The sequence below is a fragment of the Lissotriton vulgaris genome, chromosome 8 (genome assembly GCF_964263255.1).
Source record: "Lissotriton vulgaris chromosome 8, aLisVul1.2, whole genome shotgun sequence".
NCBI classification, from domain to species: Eukaryota; Metazoa; Chordata; class Amphibia; order Caudata; family Salamandridae; genus Lissotriton; species Lissotriton vulgaris.
The window spans coordinates 1,525,023,799-1,525,040,693 of record NC_141696.1 but is presented as its reverse complement, the minus strand read 5'-3'; positions in this window follow the sequence as shown (position 1 = coordinate 1,525,040,693).

Below are 16,895 nucleotides of genomic sequence, written 5' to 3'. Positions count from 1 at the left end.
TCCTATAAAGATGAAGCGTTCCCTTCAGAAATGCATCTTGATGAGATAATAGACCTTTCTATACTCTTTGCTATGTCTATTACTTCTGACAGGGACGGATCACAGCAACTTAAAATTCTTTCCTGAATTTTCTTATGATAGCACTTATAGACGAACTGATCCCTGATCACAGTATCTAAATATGATCCAAAGTTGCAGTCTGCAGCAAGGTTTCTAAGTGCAGATATAAACTCCTCCACAGATTCATGTTGTTCCTGTTTCCTCTTCCGCATCAGAGAATTCATTCCATCCATCCCCATTTCCTGGAGGGGTAAGGAAGGAGGTAAATTGTCAAAGATTTGTCGACCTGCACTTCCCAAGTGGCTATATAAGATAGCTAATTTCCTTTTAGGTGAGTATTCATCTGCACCTATTGCAATTAAATAGCTTTCAAAACTTTTAAACCACAATTTCCACGTTTCTTTGGGTTTGCCAGGTGTAGGAAGAAAGTGATTTAAATTGACGATTTGCTGATTGGTTGCCATGTTATCAAACAACATTTTTGAATTATAAATTATAAGTCATATACTTTTAAGATAAATGTAAATATAATTTATGAATGTACCTTATGTCTTTCTTTTTCCATGTAAAACTCTCTTTTCCTGAGTACTTCTTTATATGGCTTAGTAGAAGGAGTGAAGCGCTAATAAATACTTTTCTTTGAATAAAGTTAAAAATATGTTAAATAAAGTAATTGTGAAACAAGCGCTTCGTTTATTTTCCAAATGTTACACACGGAAGTGTGTATCGTCGAAGAAAACAGCTGTTCTCAATGAAGTTCCCGATCATTAGACCGTTGTCATGGGAACAGCTTGTTATTGAGAATTAGAATGGCCACCGGGATGTGATCACATTAGAAAGCGTGATGTTGCAGCACTTCTCCGTTTTCTCCGTTCTTAAGCTTGTTGCTGTGATGTAGCCCTGTACGTCATGAAAGACAGTAACTGAAGCCAATGAAATTTGTCAAGCACACAAAAAGGTATAAAATTCACCTTAAGCTTGTGGTAAATAAATATTTACCGGCTGAATTTCTATGCAGTAAAGTTCAATAAAATAACTCAATCGAAAATAAAGAGACAAAGTCCGTGGCAGCTGGGTTATGAAGGGTTTTATTCCATAAAATGGAATGGTTCGAACCAGGATATCATGTTCCTTTCCCCATAAAGGATCAGGAAGGGATAGAGCATACTTTATTGACAGAGTATAACTTTTATAGTTAATGCACAGAATGGTGATGAATACAGAAGGCGTAACAGCTGAGAGAAACGAGATAAGAACACATGTGCGTAACAGTACGTAATCAGAAGGCGTGCACTAGGGCGTACACAGAGGTGTGTGCTAGAAACGTCACATGAAAGTGACACAAGTGGGTGGATACATAGTGAAATCTTGCAGTGTCAGCAGAAATCTGTGGCAAGGATGCGCGCGCAGCAGCATGACGTGTGACTGACGTGAGGCTGGAGGGTGCAGGGGACTTGACATTTAGCACCAGAGGAAAGAGACAGAAGTCTGGCATGTCAGATCAACTCGTTCCTAAATCATATCTGATATCTTGTGTTTGGGGAACTATATTATCTAGAAGGAAAGGTCTCTCGGGCAGAGGCTACTCTATACTGACTATTAATGCGTGCATATGTGACTACGTGTCTGCGTGAAATGCGAGGGGCCATGGGCCTACCATGGTAACAGGAGCAATGAATTACTTGCATGGAGACAGAGAGGCCGGGCCCTTTGCTCTGCAGCCGGGGAAATGTTTATCTATTCTGCTAGACTGGAATGTGTTTTCGAGGAGCTGAACTCGGCTATACTGATAACTTGAAGGCAAAATACTGTCTTTGGCAGGCAAGCAGGCCGAGCCGGGCACCGCTCGCCGCGCAGGGAGTAGGACAGAGGTCAGGGAGGCATCCCACGTTGCAGCTTTCAGGAGGCAGAGAACAGAAAGGGCTCGATGGCAGAGATCAGGGCCTAGCTCTGCAGGACTAGGAAAAACGTGAGAGTGCACCATGAAAAGACGTTGGCAAGGCATACTTAGGAACTGAATTATCGATCCATTCATGGTGAATCTGAAAGAGGACATGTTAACGTTGGACGCAAATGTATTTGCGTCTTCATAGCAGGTCGAGGAGGGAAGTTACATGCACTTTAAGCTCATACATGGAGACGGTGGGGTTCACGTTAGGGGACACAATAGACTATAAAAATTTAGATTACCTCATTCCCTCCTTGTCCCCTACGGACCCTTCATGATATATCAATCCTCATTAGTCCATCTATTTGTTCATATAACATCATTTGCTCTTCCTTTTTCTGGCGGGATTTAGAACGTGGACTTGGATGAGGAAAACAGGATGTGGCGCACAAGCCGCAAATCGCCGGCCCACATTGTATACATAGGCAACAACTGAATACTATGAGAAGGGCTATTCCGAGGAAGGATAGGACTTTCCAACCCCAGGCTGATAACACGCTCCAGAACCAACCGGACCAAGTCCAGGTACCTGGATTCTGGTGTATCTGACTTGCAATCTTATGGAGACGTGTGATAGCTTTATATACTGACGGTGCATTATTTGGAATGAAAACACAGCAGCTCGATCCGAGGACTTTACAAGCCCCGCCCCTATCGGCCAGGATGACGTCAAGGACGAGACGATTTTGAAGAACGACAAGTCTCATAGCAGACTGTTCCTCGGTCAAGTTACCTAGGGCGGAAGTAGTTTCATTCACTACTGCTTCGAGGGTTCTGGTTAAGTGACGTATAGATTTACTATTAAAAACAGCACCTAAATAGGGAAAGAAACCTTTATTGAAATCTGTGTATCGTTCCCATGCCGTTTCAGTATAGTCGACAAGTGGGAGATCTCTTTTGGGTCTATGAACTAGATGAGAGTTTCTATGATAATCAGGAGGAGCTAGAAAAACAGGTGGCAGAAGGAATGCAATGTAACATGTCCCATCCCAATCTAGTGGCAAACGTATATAGGCTGTATGACCACAAATGAAATAGGAATGACGGGTAGCTTTGAATGTAGACTTGCCTTTATCACTGAATTCGATCACAGTAGTACATTTACTATGACCTAGAGGTACTGAACCATTCTTTCTGACACATAATTCGCCTTTGACGGGTAATACTGACATAGAGGGTAAGTCTGGTCCTGTATCAGACTGAACATTTAGAATCATGAGGTTAAGTGTATAATTACCTAATCCATATACTTCATTTTCTAGATCGGTCCCTGTCCTTTGTGGAAGACCCTCCTTGTTAGGGTAACATGCTTTATGCAGAACTGTGTTCAGATTTCCCCATATCCAACTGCCTTTGTAGACTACGGACTCAGAGTCTAATGAATTTATCAAACTAAACCAGGCACCACAGGAACCATTATGTGTGAACGGGTACGGGAAGAGGGGCAAGACTCCCTTGTATTTCTGATAGGGAGGAAGTCGGCCACATATCCAACAATTTGTAGCATTGCTGGTCTGATGAGAATGATGTAACATACTGATAAAAGTATTGTTGCGCAGCGCAAGTCGGTAAGCTAACTCATGCGGGGGCAGTTCACTGAAGGTATGCTCGACAGTGCTGTTTGAAAAGAAATGTGCATGTATGGAAAGAGGGAAATACATGTGTAGCAGAATACTTGCAGCAATAATCGTAAGACTCAGAAAAAACATAATCAATAATGTCACAATACAGTGACTACGAAGAGATTTACAATATTCTCGTTTCTTGAGCTGTTTCTGTCTATCTCTCTCACTATTGGGGTCTAACGGGTACATGTCAGAAACTTGTCTAACCGATTCACCTAGGGGAGGACTTAAACAATTAAACTGTCTGACTTGCTAGACCTCAGCTTTAATTTATACTCTTGTTGAGGAGTTTTCTCTACCAGGGGAAGTTTAGAGTCACTGGAATCTGGGCAGTCCTTAGAGGGGGAGGAAGAGTCAGTCTCTGGCGGCGATCCGTAAAGTTTTTTAACATGACTCATATGGACCCATCCCTTACGGCCCTCCAACTTCACTGCCGTCCTCGTGGTCAATAAGACGAGCTTCGGCTCCTGCCAGCGGGGCTCCAGCGGGCTTCTCCTGTCGAAATTACGTACAAAAACGAAGTTTCCCGGTGTAATCTCGTGCTGCTTCACCTCGGTGTTGTCGGGAAAGGCTGCAGCTACCTGTGAACGACATGATTGTAGTGCAGACATCAAGGAGGCAAGGTAATCTGTCAACATATTACTATCAACATCAGTTAACTTTCTTGGCATAGGCGTCCCCCACATATTCGGTGGCCTACCAAAGACCACCTCATACGGGGATAGCCCTGTTCTAGAATGTGCAACCATTCTCATGTAAAACAATGGAACTGGCAAGGCGACTATCCAGTCTACCCCTTTCTCGGCACATATTTTAGCAAGACGTGTTTTTAGTGTCTGATTGTGGCGTTCCACGAGATCTGCTGCCTCTGGATGTCGGACGCAGTAGAATTTCCACTGATATCCTAGCAGGAGTGAAACCTGTTTCATTAATTCGGACGAGAATGGTTGGCCCTTATCTGAGTACACGACACGAGGCAAACCGTACCGTGGGAAGAATTCACGAACCAACTGTTTGGCAGTGGTCGGAGGAGTGTAATCTGGGACTGGATATGCTTCTGTCCAACGGGAAAGTGCACAAACAACTACGAGGACATATTTGAATCCTCGACATCGTTCCATCTGGATATAATCCATCTGGAGGACTTCAAAAGGGTAATCGGGAGGATTGAATCCACCTTGCTCTACGGGGATGCTTTTACCTGAGTTGAACTGACAACAGATCATGCAAGTACGCACTTTCTGTTTTGCTGCTGCTCGTAAATGTTTGTTGTACCAGAGATTCTGTAAACTGTCTAACATGGCTTTTTCTCCCAGGTGTGCTGGACTGTGTGCAGTGTTGATCATAACTTGGACCATAGAGTCGGGGAGAAACCATGTGGCTTTTCCCTTCGTCATCCATCCCTGATCTGTCTGGATCCCTCCTAGTTCAGTCCATTTCTTTATTTCGTCTGGAGTAGCATGTGTCTGTATGTCAATTATATCTAGTGCGGGATCCTTAACTGTCATGCAATGTATCGGTGTCGGAACTATTGTCTTTGTCATATCAGCTGCATGTGTATGAGTCAGAGCTGTGTGTTTCGCGGTTTTATCTGCCAGGTCGTTACCCTGGGAAATGGTATCGGTAACTTTAGTATGTGCCTTACACTTCATGATGGCTATGGCTGAAGGCAGATGTATTGCTTCTAACAGTGCTTGAATGAGGGGACCATGTTGTATTTTGGCTCCGTGAGAGGTCAAGAAACCTCTTTCCTGCCAGAGTACACCGAAGTCGTGTACAACTCCAAATGCATAACGTGAATCTGTGTATATGTTAACATTCCTGTTTTTGGCTATTATACAGGCTCGGGTCAGAGCAATAAGCTCTGCAGCTTGAGCAGACAATGTATCAATACGGTGTGTTTCTTTGACTTCAGTTTCAGTGGTCACTGCATATGCGGCCACTAATTCGCCTGTGCTCGTTCTCATACATGAACCATCCACGTAAAGTGTCAGGTCTGGGTTAGTCAGTGCAACATCTGTCAAGTCTCGTCGGGGCTTTGTTACTGCATTAATGATCTCTATACAGTCATGTGGAGCTGGATCTGTAATGTTCGAGGGTAACAATGTGGCAGGATTGAGTATGTTACAGCGTCTGATTTCTATGTGTGGTTGGAACAATGTCAATTCATAAACTGTCAGTCGTGCTATAGTCAAGTGTTGAGTCTGTGTTCTGTTTAAAAGAACTTCCACAGAGTGTGGAACTTGTACTGTCAGGGGATGTCCTAACACTATGGAATCACTTTGTCGGATTGCTAAGGCTGTTGCTGCAACTGATTTTAAGCACGCAGGCAGAGCCTGGGCTACTGGGTCTAATGTACTCGAAAAATAAGCACAAGGCTTATGTGAACCTGCTTGATCTTGTGTGAGGACAGATAATGCTGTGCCATCACGTTCTGTAACAAAGAGTGTAAAAGGTTTGCTGTAACAAGGTGTTGCTAAAACTGGTGCTTGACATAATGCTTTCTTTAATTCATCAAAAGCCTGTGTGTGTTCCTGAGTCCAAGGGAGGACAGTCGAAGTCGCTGCCTCCTGTGTTGTCAACTGTATAAGTGGCTTGGCTAGAAATGCGTACTGGGGAATCCATTGCCTGCAGTAAGAGGTGAGGCCAATGAAGGCCCGCACTTCCTTTTGTGTCGTGGGTTGCGGTAAGTGTGCAATTAACTCGATGCGGTCAGGTGTTAGCTGTCTCCCCCTCTTGGACAGCAAGTGCCCAAGGTACACCACTTGCTGAACACAGAATTGTAACTTTGAAGGGGAAACCTTGTGTCCTTTGTCAGCCAGAAAATGTAGGACTGTCAGTGATGCGTGTTCACATTCAGGTTCGCTACGAGCGGTGATCAGCAGATCATCGATGTACTGCAGCAGGGCAGTGTTAACTGGCATTTGAATACTGTCAAGTTGTCTTTTTAATGCTTGGCTGTAGATGCTGGGGCTTTCTGTGAATCCTTGAGGTGCGCGTGCAAATTTGAAGCTTCGGCCATTTAAACAGAATCCGAAAAGATATTGGCTTTCCGGATCAATGGGGACACTGAAGAAGGCATTCTTGAGGTCAATTACAGTAAAGAACGTCGCCTCTGAATCAATAGCAGTCAATAAGGATGAGATGTCGGGGACCACAGGGTACTGTGGCACAATGCATTTATTTAATTCTCGCAGATCAATCACCAACCGATAAACTGGTGGTGCATTTGGGTCAGTACGTTTAAGAATCGGAATGATAGGGGAATTACATAGATTGGAGTCGGTTTCTACAACCACTCCCTGTGCAATGAGCTCTTCAATGATTTCCAGTAAAGCCACTACAGCATCAGGTGGTAACTTGTATTGTCTGATTCGGGGCAGTACAACTCCTGGCTTGAGTGTCACTCGGTATGGTGTAATGTGCATACAACCTACATCAGTTGGGCCTTTCGCCCACAAATGCTCTGGTACATTTTTCAATCTGTCATCAAAATCTCGTAACACATAGTGACCTTTAAAGTCACGTAGAAATAGTCTAACTCCTTCCGGAGAACAACATATTACCGCTCCTAGAGCCTTCAGTGTCTTGATACCTAACAAGTTTTCTGGACATGACTTCGTGAGTAGTAAGTCTGTAGTGCGTGACAATGGACCAACTGTTAGGGGGACAGGTTTCGATACTTCATTAACAATAGGCTGTCCTGAAAAACCAAGGGAAACATTCTGTGAGCCTGAGAGGGGTGCCCCTGGAACCTCATTGTGACTTATTGTTGTTCGACTTGCCCCTGTGTCAATCAGAAACTTTCTATCCTTTCCTAATACTTGACTATGTACATAAGGACCCTCTTGATCTACAGGAATTTCAATAAGAGGCAAGCCAACCTCCCTCTCTAGGCTGTTTCATGTGTATCGCTGATAATCGGGGTAATCGGATTGTGCATACTGGTACATCTGTTGTGAAACTTGCTGTGTCGCGGCAATAGGCTGTGGCTGTGGTACCGCTACTGTCTGTACTGTCTGTTGTGGAGCATGCATTGACTGGGTGTTCGGTGGAACTTGTTGCTGGACCTGATGTTGGATCTGGTCCTGTCTAGGCTGACGGGGTCTCTCTTTAGTTTTACCTGTGGCTATGTTGTGTTTCAGGACTGTACATTCATTTACATAGTGACCTGGCTGTTTACAGTAGCTGCATGTCCCTTTAACGGGAGCCGCCGAATTATTAGACTGTGTCATACCCCTTTTCTGACCGTCAGCTGGGACTGACTAAGCAACTAGCATTTTCATTTTCGTATCTTTCATACGTCTTTGTTCGTGATCTTGTTCTTCTCTAATTCTGTTCTGGTGGTACTGTAACATTTGTAACATTTGGGATGGCGTATTTGCTTGCCATGTGCTTTCGACTTTATATACACGGTTCTTAACCTGTGGCAGGGAATTCTCGACTAATTTGGTTACAAAAAGGTGCGGGTATGACTCGCTACTTGGTTTCAGGCCACTATTAATAATAAAACATTTCTCGAATCTAGAATAAAAATCACTAGTGTCTTCATCGTGTTTCTGCTTACAGGCTGAGATTGCGTCCCAGTCTTCCTTTTTCGTTGTCAATAATCTTGGCAAAACCTGTACAATTAATCCTGGTAATGCTTTAGCTTTTTCCCAAAGGCCCAACCCTGGAGTACGACCATTTTCCTCGTCTTCTATTTCGGTCCAATTAATCTTTTTATCTCCCACCTCCCATTCTTTCTCTTTGAGTTTCTCGTAAATGCCAGCTGGCAACAGTACCTTTAACATTTTCATAATATCTGAGTACGTGTAGTCACCCATGAGTAGCATATCTTTAATTTCTCGGTGAAAACCTGCAGGGTCTTTATCGTGACAGGGTACTAGTTTCTTCATTTCTAGCAATTCTATTTTAGTGAGGGGTGTATATACATATACACGTTCTAGTGTGTCATCATCTTTTCTTACTGGATGTACTTCTCGTAAGGGATTCTGTCTGTCGAAGTAAAACATTTTTCTTTCTGGGGGTGGTGGAGCTGACATAAACTGTGGTTTCAGAAAAGTACTATACTTGTGTCTATGTTCTAGAATTTCTTTAATTAAATCGGTACCTAGGCCTCTCCATCTATTAGAGAGCAGTTCTACCAATATGTCCGGTAAGGGACCTGGATCAGAATGTTGGCTTTTAAACAACGTAATGAGATGCTGAATCATGTATACACTAGCTAATTTTTGTTCATCAGGGGAAAGGCTCAAAAACGTCTGAGCTACTGCATCATCATTATATGTACTAGAATTGTCAGCCCATTGTACGGCGGACCGGGCTAGTTCTTGTTCATCCATGGAATTGAGTACATGGTACCCCATTCGATCTTGAAGTATTTTATCGGTAGCCTGAAACAAATGTTCAGGAGTTCTCGGATTTGACATGGCTGCTTGAAAAAGTCTCTTGCTTTCTGGACGTACCGAACGCATTGTATTATTAAAGGGTCTTCCCTTACCTACGTATGCTATCATTTCTCTAGCTGGTAATTGCAATGCTTCTGCTGTGGTCTCTGGTTGTTCCTCCTCCTCCGAGGATTCATTCTTGTCTGTATCTATTTCTCTTTCAGGCTGTCTTCTTTCGTGTATTTTTACTACAGCTTTTCGGATCCTTCTGTACATGTTCTCTATACAACTCTGTTTATCATGCTTTCCGTCTGCTATATTCTGACCCCATTTGTTAAGTGCGTTCATTTCTTCCTTGTCTACACCAGGCCTATCTTGATCTCTTATCAAGCAGTTTATGAAGAAGCGTAATATCATACTTTGAGTGTCAACTTTCTGGTATGCCATGGCCTCGCCAATACTTTCAGGACCTTCCCCCGTTTGGACAAAATGATATATTCTGTCTAGATGATCAATCATTCCTGGTAATAACATTAAATAGTTTGCAACTCGTCGTAGACGTACTGATGCTAGCATCATTCTGTCGTCTTTACCGGGTACTGGATCATATCTACAGTCTGTGAGAGGCTCTTTAAGTATGTTGTAACTCGCTGTTTGAGGTGTACGTTGTTTTGCTAAATCCCTATAAGTCAGTCGATGTGTTTGTGGCGGTGTTTGAAAACCTCCTGTCGCACCTCCCGAGGTGCCAGGTCCAAAAGGATTTAGTGGATGAATGCCAGGAATAATAGGTGCAGGAAGGGCTGGGGGAATAGGCGCAGGATGTGGAACGGGAGGAGGAGTTTGTTGTTGCGGAAGTGGTAGATTATCTCGGGGCGGGGTGCCGTCAGCAGGTGGTGCATGGACACGTGGATTTGTATATGCGGGAGCTACGTCGTCTAAATAGGAAGAAAGGAATATGTCCTTTGCAGTCTTGTGGCGTAATTTAGTCGGAACTAATGGAGGGGGCAGATCTTTTGGTACTTCCGGGGTGGCCTTAGGTAAACCCTCGGCCAAAAGAGGATACATACCATTCGCAAGAGTATTTCGCTGTCGGTCTACTTGTTCTGCTTTGACTCGTATACCTTCCTCAACTAATTCATTTTCTCAGGCTTTTTCTGAATCTTCCCTATGTTTTTCTGCTTTTCTGAATTCTTTTTCTGTTCGTTTATGCGATTCTTTACGCCACAATTCTATAGCGTCTTTCTGAGATTGTCTGGCTTTCTTTTTCCATAGTGCTTCTTCTACTCTCATGATGCAATCTGCATCCCATGTCCCTGTAACGGGCCATCTATATTTCTCTTCTAGGTTCTTAGTATAATCGGCCCATAAATCTAGGTACAGTATGGCCTCGAAGCCGTGCTTATGGTACATAAAATTTCCGGGAGTGTCCCTGGGTGGGACAGGAATTGCTTCCTCTAGTATCCCTTTTCTAGTTCCTATCTGTTTTAATTTGCTGAACAGTGGCATCTTGATATTCGGTACTTGATACTTACTTGAACCTGAACACACTTTTGGCACAGAAACACGATAATGTACATCAAACAGTCACTCATACCACGACATTAATCACATAAAAACATTTTGAACACCTATTGACTACCCTTGAACTCTATAACGAGAACAAAATCGAACCCTTGAATGTCTTGATATACTGCTAAACAGTACAGATACACTGCTAAAACAGTGCAGACCGGGTCTGTGTACCCAAACCCGTCTTTACCGGATACATAGTAATGCACCCGTCTAGATGCGTCCCCAGCAACGGTACTCACCGGGAAGCACGGAACGGAAGGCCTCGGAAACTCGACTGGACTGGACCGGACTGGACTCGACTCGACTCGTGACGTAGATACTTCGGAACTGGTGGGCCTCTAGATACCTCGGACCTTGTTCTCTTTGGCTGGGCTCTGGTCGGGATCCTCCGCACTCCTCACCGCCTCGTCTGGGTGCTGATCGCAGTCTCCGTCACCTCCGTAGGCCTGAGGGAGATACAAGAAATCCTGCGGGTACGCGTAATTGTCCGTCTTGGCTGGGGCAGGGGGCAAAGCCTGCAACGCACCTACCGGCGCGTGGGGTGGGGGAGGGGTCCCTATTCGGGCACCAAATTAATGTGGTAAATAAATATTTACCGGCTGAATTTCTATGCAGTAAAGTTCAATAAAATAACTCAATCGAAAATAAAGAGACAAAGTCCGTGGCAGCTGGGTTATGAAGGGTTTTATTCCATAAAATGGAATGGTTCGAACCAGGATATCATGTTCCTTTCCCCATAAAGGATCAGGAAGGGATAGAGCATACTTTATTGACAGAGTATAACTTTTATAGTTAATGCACAGAATGGTGATGAATACAGAAGGCGTAACATCTGAGAGAAACGAGATAAGAACACATGTGCGTAACAGTACGTAATCAGAAGGCGTGCACTAGGGCGTACACAGAGGTGTGTGCTAGAAACGTCACATGAAAGTGACACAAGTGGGTGGATACATAGTGAAATCTTGCAGTGTCAGCAGAAATCTGTGGCACGGATGCGCGCGCAGCAGCATGACGTGTGACTGACGTGAGGCTGGAGGGTGCAGGGGACTTGACATTTAGCACCAGAGGAAAGAGACAGAAGTCTGGCATGTCAGATCAACTCGTTCCTAAATCATATCTGATATCTTGTGTTTGGGGAACTATATTATCTAGAAGGAAAGGTCTCTCGGGCAGAGGCTACTCTATACTGACTATTAATGCGTGCATATGTGACTACGTGTCTGCGTGAAATGCGAGGGGCCATGGGCCTACCATGGTAACAGGAGCAATGAATTACTTGCATGGAGACAGAGAGGCCGGGCCCTTTGCTCTGCAGCCGGGGAAATGTTTATCTATTCTGCTAGACTGGAATGTGTTTTCGAGGAGCTGAACTCGGCTATACTGATAACTTGAAGGCAAAATACTGTCTTTGGCAGGCAAGCAGGCCGAGCCGGGCACCGCTCGCCGCGCAGGGAGTAGGACAGAGGTCAGGGAGGCATCCCACGTTGCAGCTTTCAGGAGGCAGAGAACAGAAAGGGCTCGATGGCAGAGATCAGGGCCTAGCTCTGCAGGACTAGGAAAAACGTGAGAGTGCACCGGTGAAGTAGTGTGGCTCACTGGTTAGAGGCGGCAGACCCGAGAGCAGAGGACGGCCCGGGACCAGGGTTCGATTCCCGGCGCGGCAGGTTTCTGGACCAGGGTCAGCGGACTCGATAATTCTCTCGCCTCGGTGCCCACTCTGATCAGCGATCACACTCGGCAACTCTGGGCATTAGCTTGCCTCATCTTCACTAACGGCCCCACCAGACCGCCGGGGATGCCTGGTCTCACCCTGGAGATACCCATTAAGGGACCATCTCTCAGGGAAACCAGGAAGGGTTTCGCAGCGGTCGAAGCGCCTTGGGACCCTACGGGTAGGTAGTGCGCTATATAAATGCCTATACATACATACACCATGAAAAGACGTTGGCAAGGCATACTTAGGAACTGAATTATCGATCCATTCATGGTGAATCTGAAAGAGGACATGTTAACGTTGGACGCAAATGTATTTGCGTCTTCATAGCAGGTCGAGGAGGGAAGTTACATGCACTTTAAGCTCGTACATGGAGACAGTGGGGTTCACGTTAGGGGACACAATTGACTGTAAAAATTTATATTACCTCAAGCTCATCCGTTTGCCGTTTTCTTCCGGAACGTCAGGGATGATGTCAGAACGTTTCAGTAAGGTGAGGTACACTTTTCTTTTCATGAGAGGTCGCGCAAAAATTGGTGAAAAGCTGTTTTTTCTCTCGTCTTCAAATGTAAAGTTGCATTCCTTCACTTATCAGCGAAAGTGAAGAAAAGAAGAAACGAAGAAATTGTATGAAGTAAGAAAGTTTATTCTTCTGAAGATTACACCATATCCACTGGAGCACGACTGTATGCTGTGATGCCCAACTGCTGAATGCCAGATTAATCCGTTGGATGGCACAGAGATGCATGTACCACGAGCGATGCACGTTTGAAGGAAAACATTCCTCAAAGGCGCGCGCCACGGAATACAGCCAATGCTCCTACAATAGACATAAAAGAAACACACCAAGTAAACAATGAAAACCTTATCGAATAATGCATAACATGCACTTTGCACCAGTGTATCTGAGGGATGCCAGAGAATGACAAAGGATGCTGGGAAGGTCCTTGTCGTCATAGTGATGCTGTAAACATGTTGTTCACTGAGAATCCCGCAGTCTTTGAAGTCCAGCTTTGTGGGTTAAGCTTGTCGGTCACTCAGTGCCTGGGATCCGACTGGACTGAGATTGGGTGATTGTTACTGTTAGAGTACAGCGCCCTCTTCTGTTTGCATTGTTGTTCACAGGATGGGGCTGGGATCACCCAGGTGGATTGACGCACACCGGCCACCTACCTCCGATTAAAAAGGCAGAATAGGGACCGGTCCAGCCTAAATGTGATCTCCTTGTGGGCACTCAGTCCATTCTGCTGGTGGAGACTTATGTGGCAACCTAGAGGGACGGAAAGAGCCCAACAATCTCTGAGGCAACCCTTGCCACAGCGCACGCCTCACAGGACTCAATGGATCCGGAAGAATCGATCTAGAGGGGGACAAGAGGGGGATGCTGTGGAAGTTGAGTTAGCATTGGAGGGCATGAAGTCTGTTTCTTTAAGCTTGCACTGACTCATGGTGGAGGTAGAGAGGGTGTGCTGCGGCCGCAGTGCTTTACTGCATTCACACCACCAGCCCTGCCAAGTTTCTCAGGTCCATGCTTGATGTGCTATTCCAGTCCAGGTTTGCTTGTTTGAATTGTGGCCGTTTGTGGTATCCTGCTGCTCAGCCAGATTGATTGCTTGGATAGAATGCTCGTATTTGGAATGTGTGCGTGCGTGAATCAGTTGGTGGATTGGCTGAGCAGCAGGGAAGCTGCTCCTGGTGGGGCTCTTGCTTACTTTCTTGCTTACTCTCTGACTTAAGGATTACTCTTTCTACCATGTATCCTGCTACTCAATAAACCTACATGGAAAAGCTACCTGGCTTGGAGCGTTCTTCATTATACTACACAGTTGAAGTGCTCTTTATTCTATTATGAAAAAGGACTACAAATCCCAATTGAAAGGTAAAAACCTGACTCAGTGCTTAATTTGAGCCAGTGGTTTTTGGTGCTCCGTACCCACACTTAATTGTCAGCATCAGCATTGTGATGTCTGCCACAAGGTGTCGTTGTCTGGATAACTTAGAGATGACCACAACAGTATTCGATTATTAATTTAATATACATTAAAAATTACTTACCTGTCGCCCAAGGTGTGAGAAGGTGGCCTGATATGCAGTGGTCACTATTCTAGTGCCCACTATGTATCAGTCCAGCAACCCTTATTGATGATTGGTTGTAAGTCAACCTTATAGACCAGCTATCCTAGTAGCGTGGATACGAGCAGTCTAAGGCTAAAGACTCGAGAGGGCGTGTTAAGCCAGCCGTTTACCACACATATACCCCTTGAACACCAAGTGAAAGGACACCACACAAGTGTTATGAAAATAAACAGTTATTTATTTAAGAATCACAACAGCCCTGTACTCTTTATGAGGACAGGGTACTAAGCACAAACCAAAACTCTTACAAAAATACTTAAGAAAGCACAGTATATACAAATGCCCGAGGGGCACGGAAAACCATATACTCTGAAAGTGGAATGTGAAATTCCTAGCAGGTAAGTACAGTACTAATAGCTTTTGGAATCGCTAGGACTTGACTAGGGAATCGTTAGATTACGACTAGGAGGCCTAGGGGACTCGGGTGCAGTGTGTGCACTCTCACGCGAGATGCGGACAAAAGTCTATGGTAGCTAGGAAATAGAAAGTTAGTGTTCTCGGGCGAACCCGACCTGGTAGGGAGAAAACGAAGATAGATTCTGACCCTTGGATAGTGAGGCTATGCTGGGGCACCGAAATGCCGAAGTTACCTAGCCCAGGGGCTGCAGCTGCATAGGTCTGAAAAGACGTCGGGAATCCTCGTAGACGGACCAGGAGCCGGAAGAAAAGATGCTGGCCGGTGACCAGTGAAGAAAGTTCAGTTGGATCCAAGCCTGGATCTCGAAGATAGATGACACCTGAAAGCAGAGGGGACCAAGTTCGAGACTACTAGCCAGTAGTCAGTGGGCACCAGGAGGGCACCGGATGGTAGCCACCTCGACAAGGTGAGTGGGTGACGCTGTAGCTCGAAGATCTCACGGACCAGGAGGCGTTTGTCGGCGACCAGGATGGAGGATCGAGCTGTCCCACGAAGATAGAAGCTGTCGGCGTCGCTGGACCCAGGATTGGGCAACAAAGCCTTGGCAAATTCAAGCCCACGCGGTGGACCTAAAATGGCGTCTGGAGTGGACCAGGAGGGTCCGGGGTGCCTCTCTCGAAGAAGGAAGCAAGGGCCAGCCTGGAGCAACCAGACCAGCAGCAGAGATGTCGTCGGGTGTCGTTCAAAAGGCCACAAGCCAGCCGGCTAGTAGCCAAACAACGCGGTGCACAGCAAACAGCAGAAGGGCCCCACGCAGATCGTGGAGATGCAGGGAGGCTGACCTTGGGTGCTGGAGCTGCGCAGGGTCGGGGCTTCTCGGACCCCAAAGCACTCACCAGTGGAGGACACGGTGGGCTTGCAGTAAAGATGTCGTGCAGTCTTGGCGATCGTCGGTCCCTCGAGGTCTCGTCGCACTCACGGTTCTCAGCTTTGCTGTAGAGGTGAGTAGAGGTCAGAGGTGCCAGGGAAGCCGGGTCTCGTCGAGCTGGGTCGTCGGATTCGTGAAGAAGGACTTGCAGCAGACCGCAGTGTTTCTTAGGATGGTGCCCGCTTGATGCAGGGTGACTACTCCTTAGCCACAAGGGAGAATCTTGAAGAAGAAATCGTGAAGTCCTTTCGAAGAAAGTGGTATCTTGATTCCAAAGATGATCTAATTTGAACAGGGGGCCCGCTCCTATCTTTATACTAAAAAAAGGGGCTGACCCGGTGACTAGGTCCTGCCTATGGGTGGGACCAGGAGGGGGGTGGTTACACCCCTCTCCTCTGCCGGACTTCCCCAGGCCAGGGGCTGATGTGCCCCTGGAACTGGTTCTGACTGGCCTATGCGTAGTGAGCACCGGGGTGCCACTCAGCAGTCACCTTCCTGAAAAGCCCTGCCTACCCAGGATACACAAAACCATGTCTGGGACGGTGCTAGCACCGCCCCGGACAGGAAACCCTTTGTCCAGGCCTCCCTCGCTGGAAGGACTCCCAGCAGCAGGAGGTCAGACTCGTGTCTGTGGTGGCAGCATCCATTTTGTGGAGCTGAGGCTTCAGTTAACTTTAACCGGGGTTCACAGTTACATACATGTCGTGTCCCTCTAGAAGGGTGGAATGCTAACCCCGTCGCCAGAATTGGCGAGGGGTTAGTATTCCAATTCGTATGACACCTTACTCGACATGTTTTGATAAAGCAATACCAAAGATAGCATTTAACCGCGAGGATTATAATGCACTTAAGAGTATATGGTATGCGATATCATGGAACAGCTATTAGGACTTGGTTCCGCAAGCTGCAGACAGGCTCAGCTCATGCCAGAGCACCATCTCACACGATTCCAAGCACTCTGCCTTCAGGATTGTTAAGGCCTGCCATAGGAGTGACTGATAGGGATCTGTGTGTCCATTTTAGGGTTAGGTATAGGTATACTACACCTACAGCAAAGGGTGATTACACGACTTTGCCCCAGCTGTCATGCAGCCAGTTGTGTCAAATTTAGGAGGCCAGCCAGGGGTGGCATAATACATGCTGCAGCCCCTGGCAGCCCTG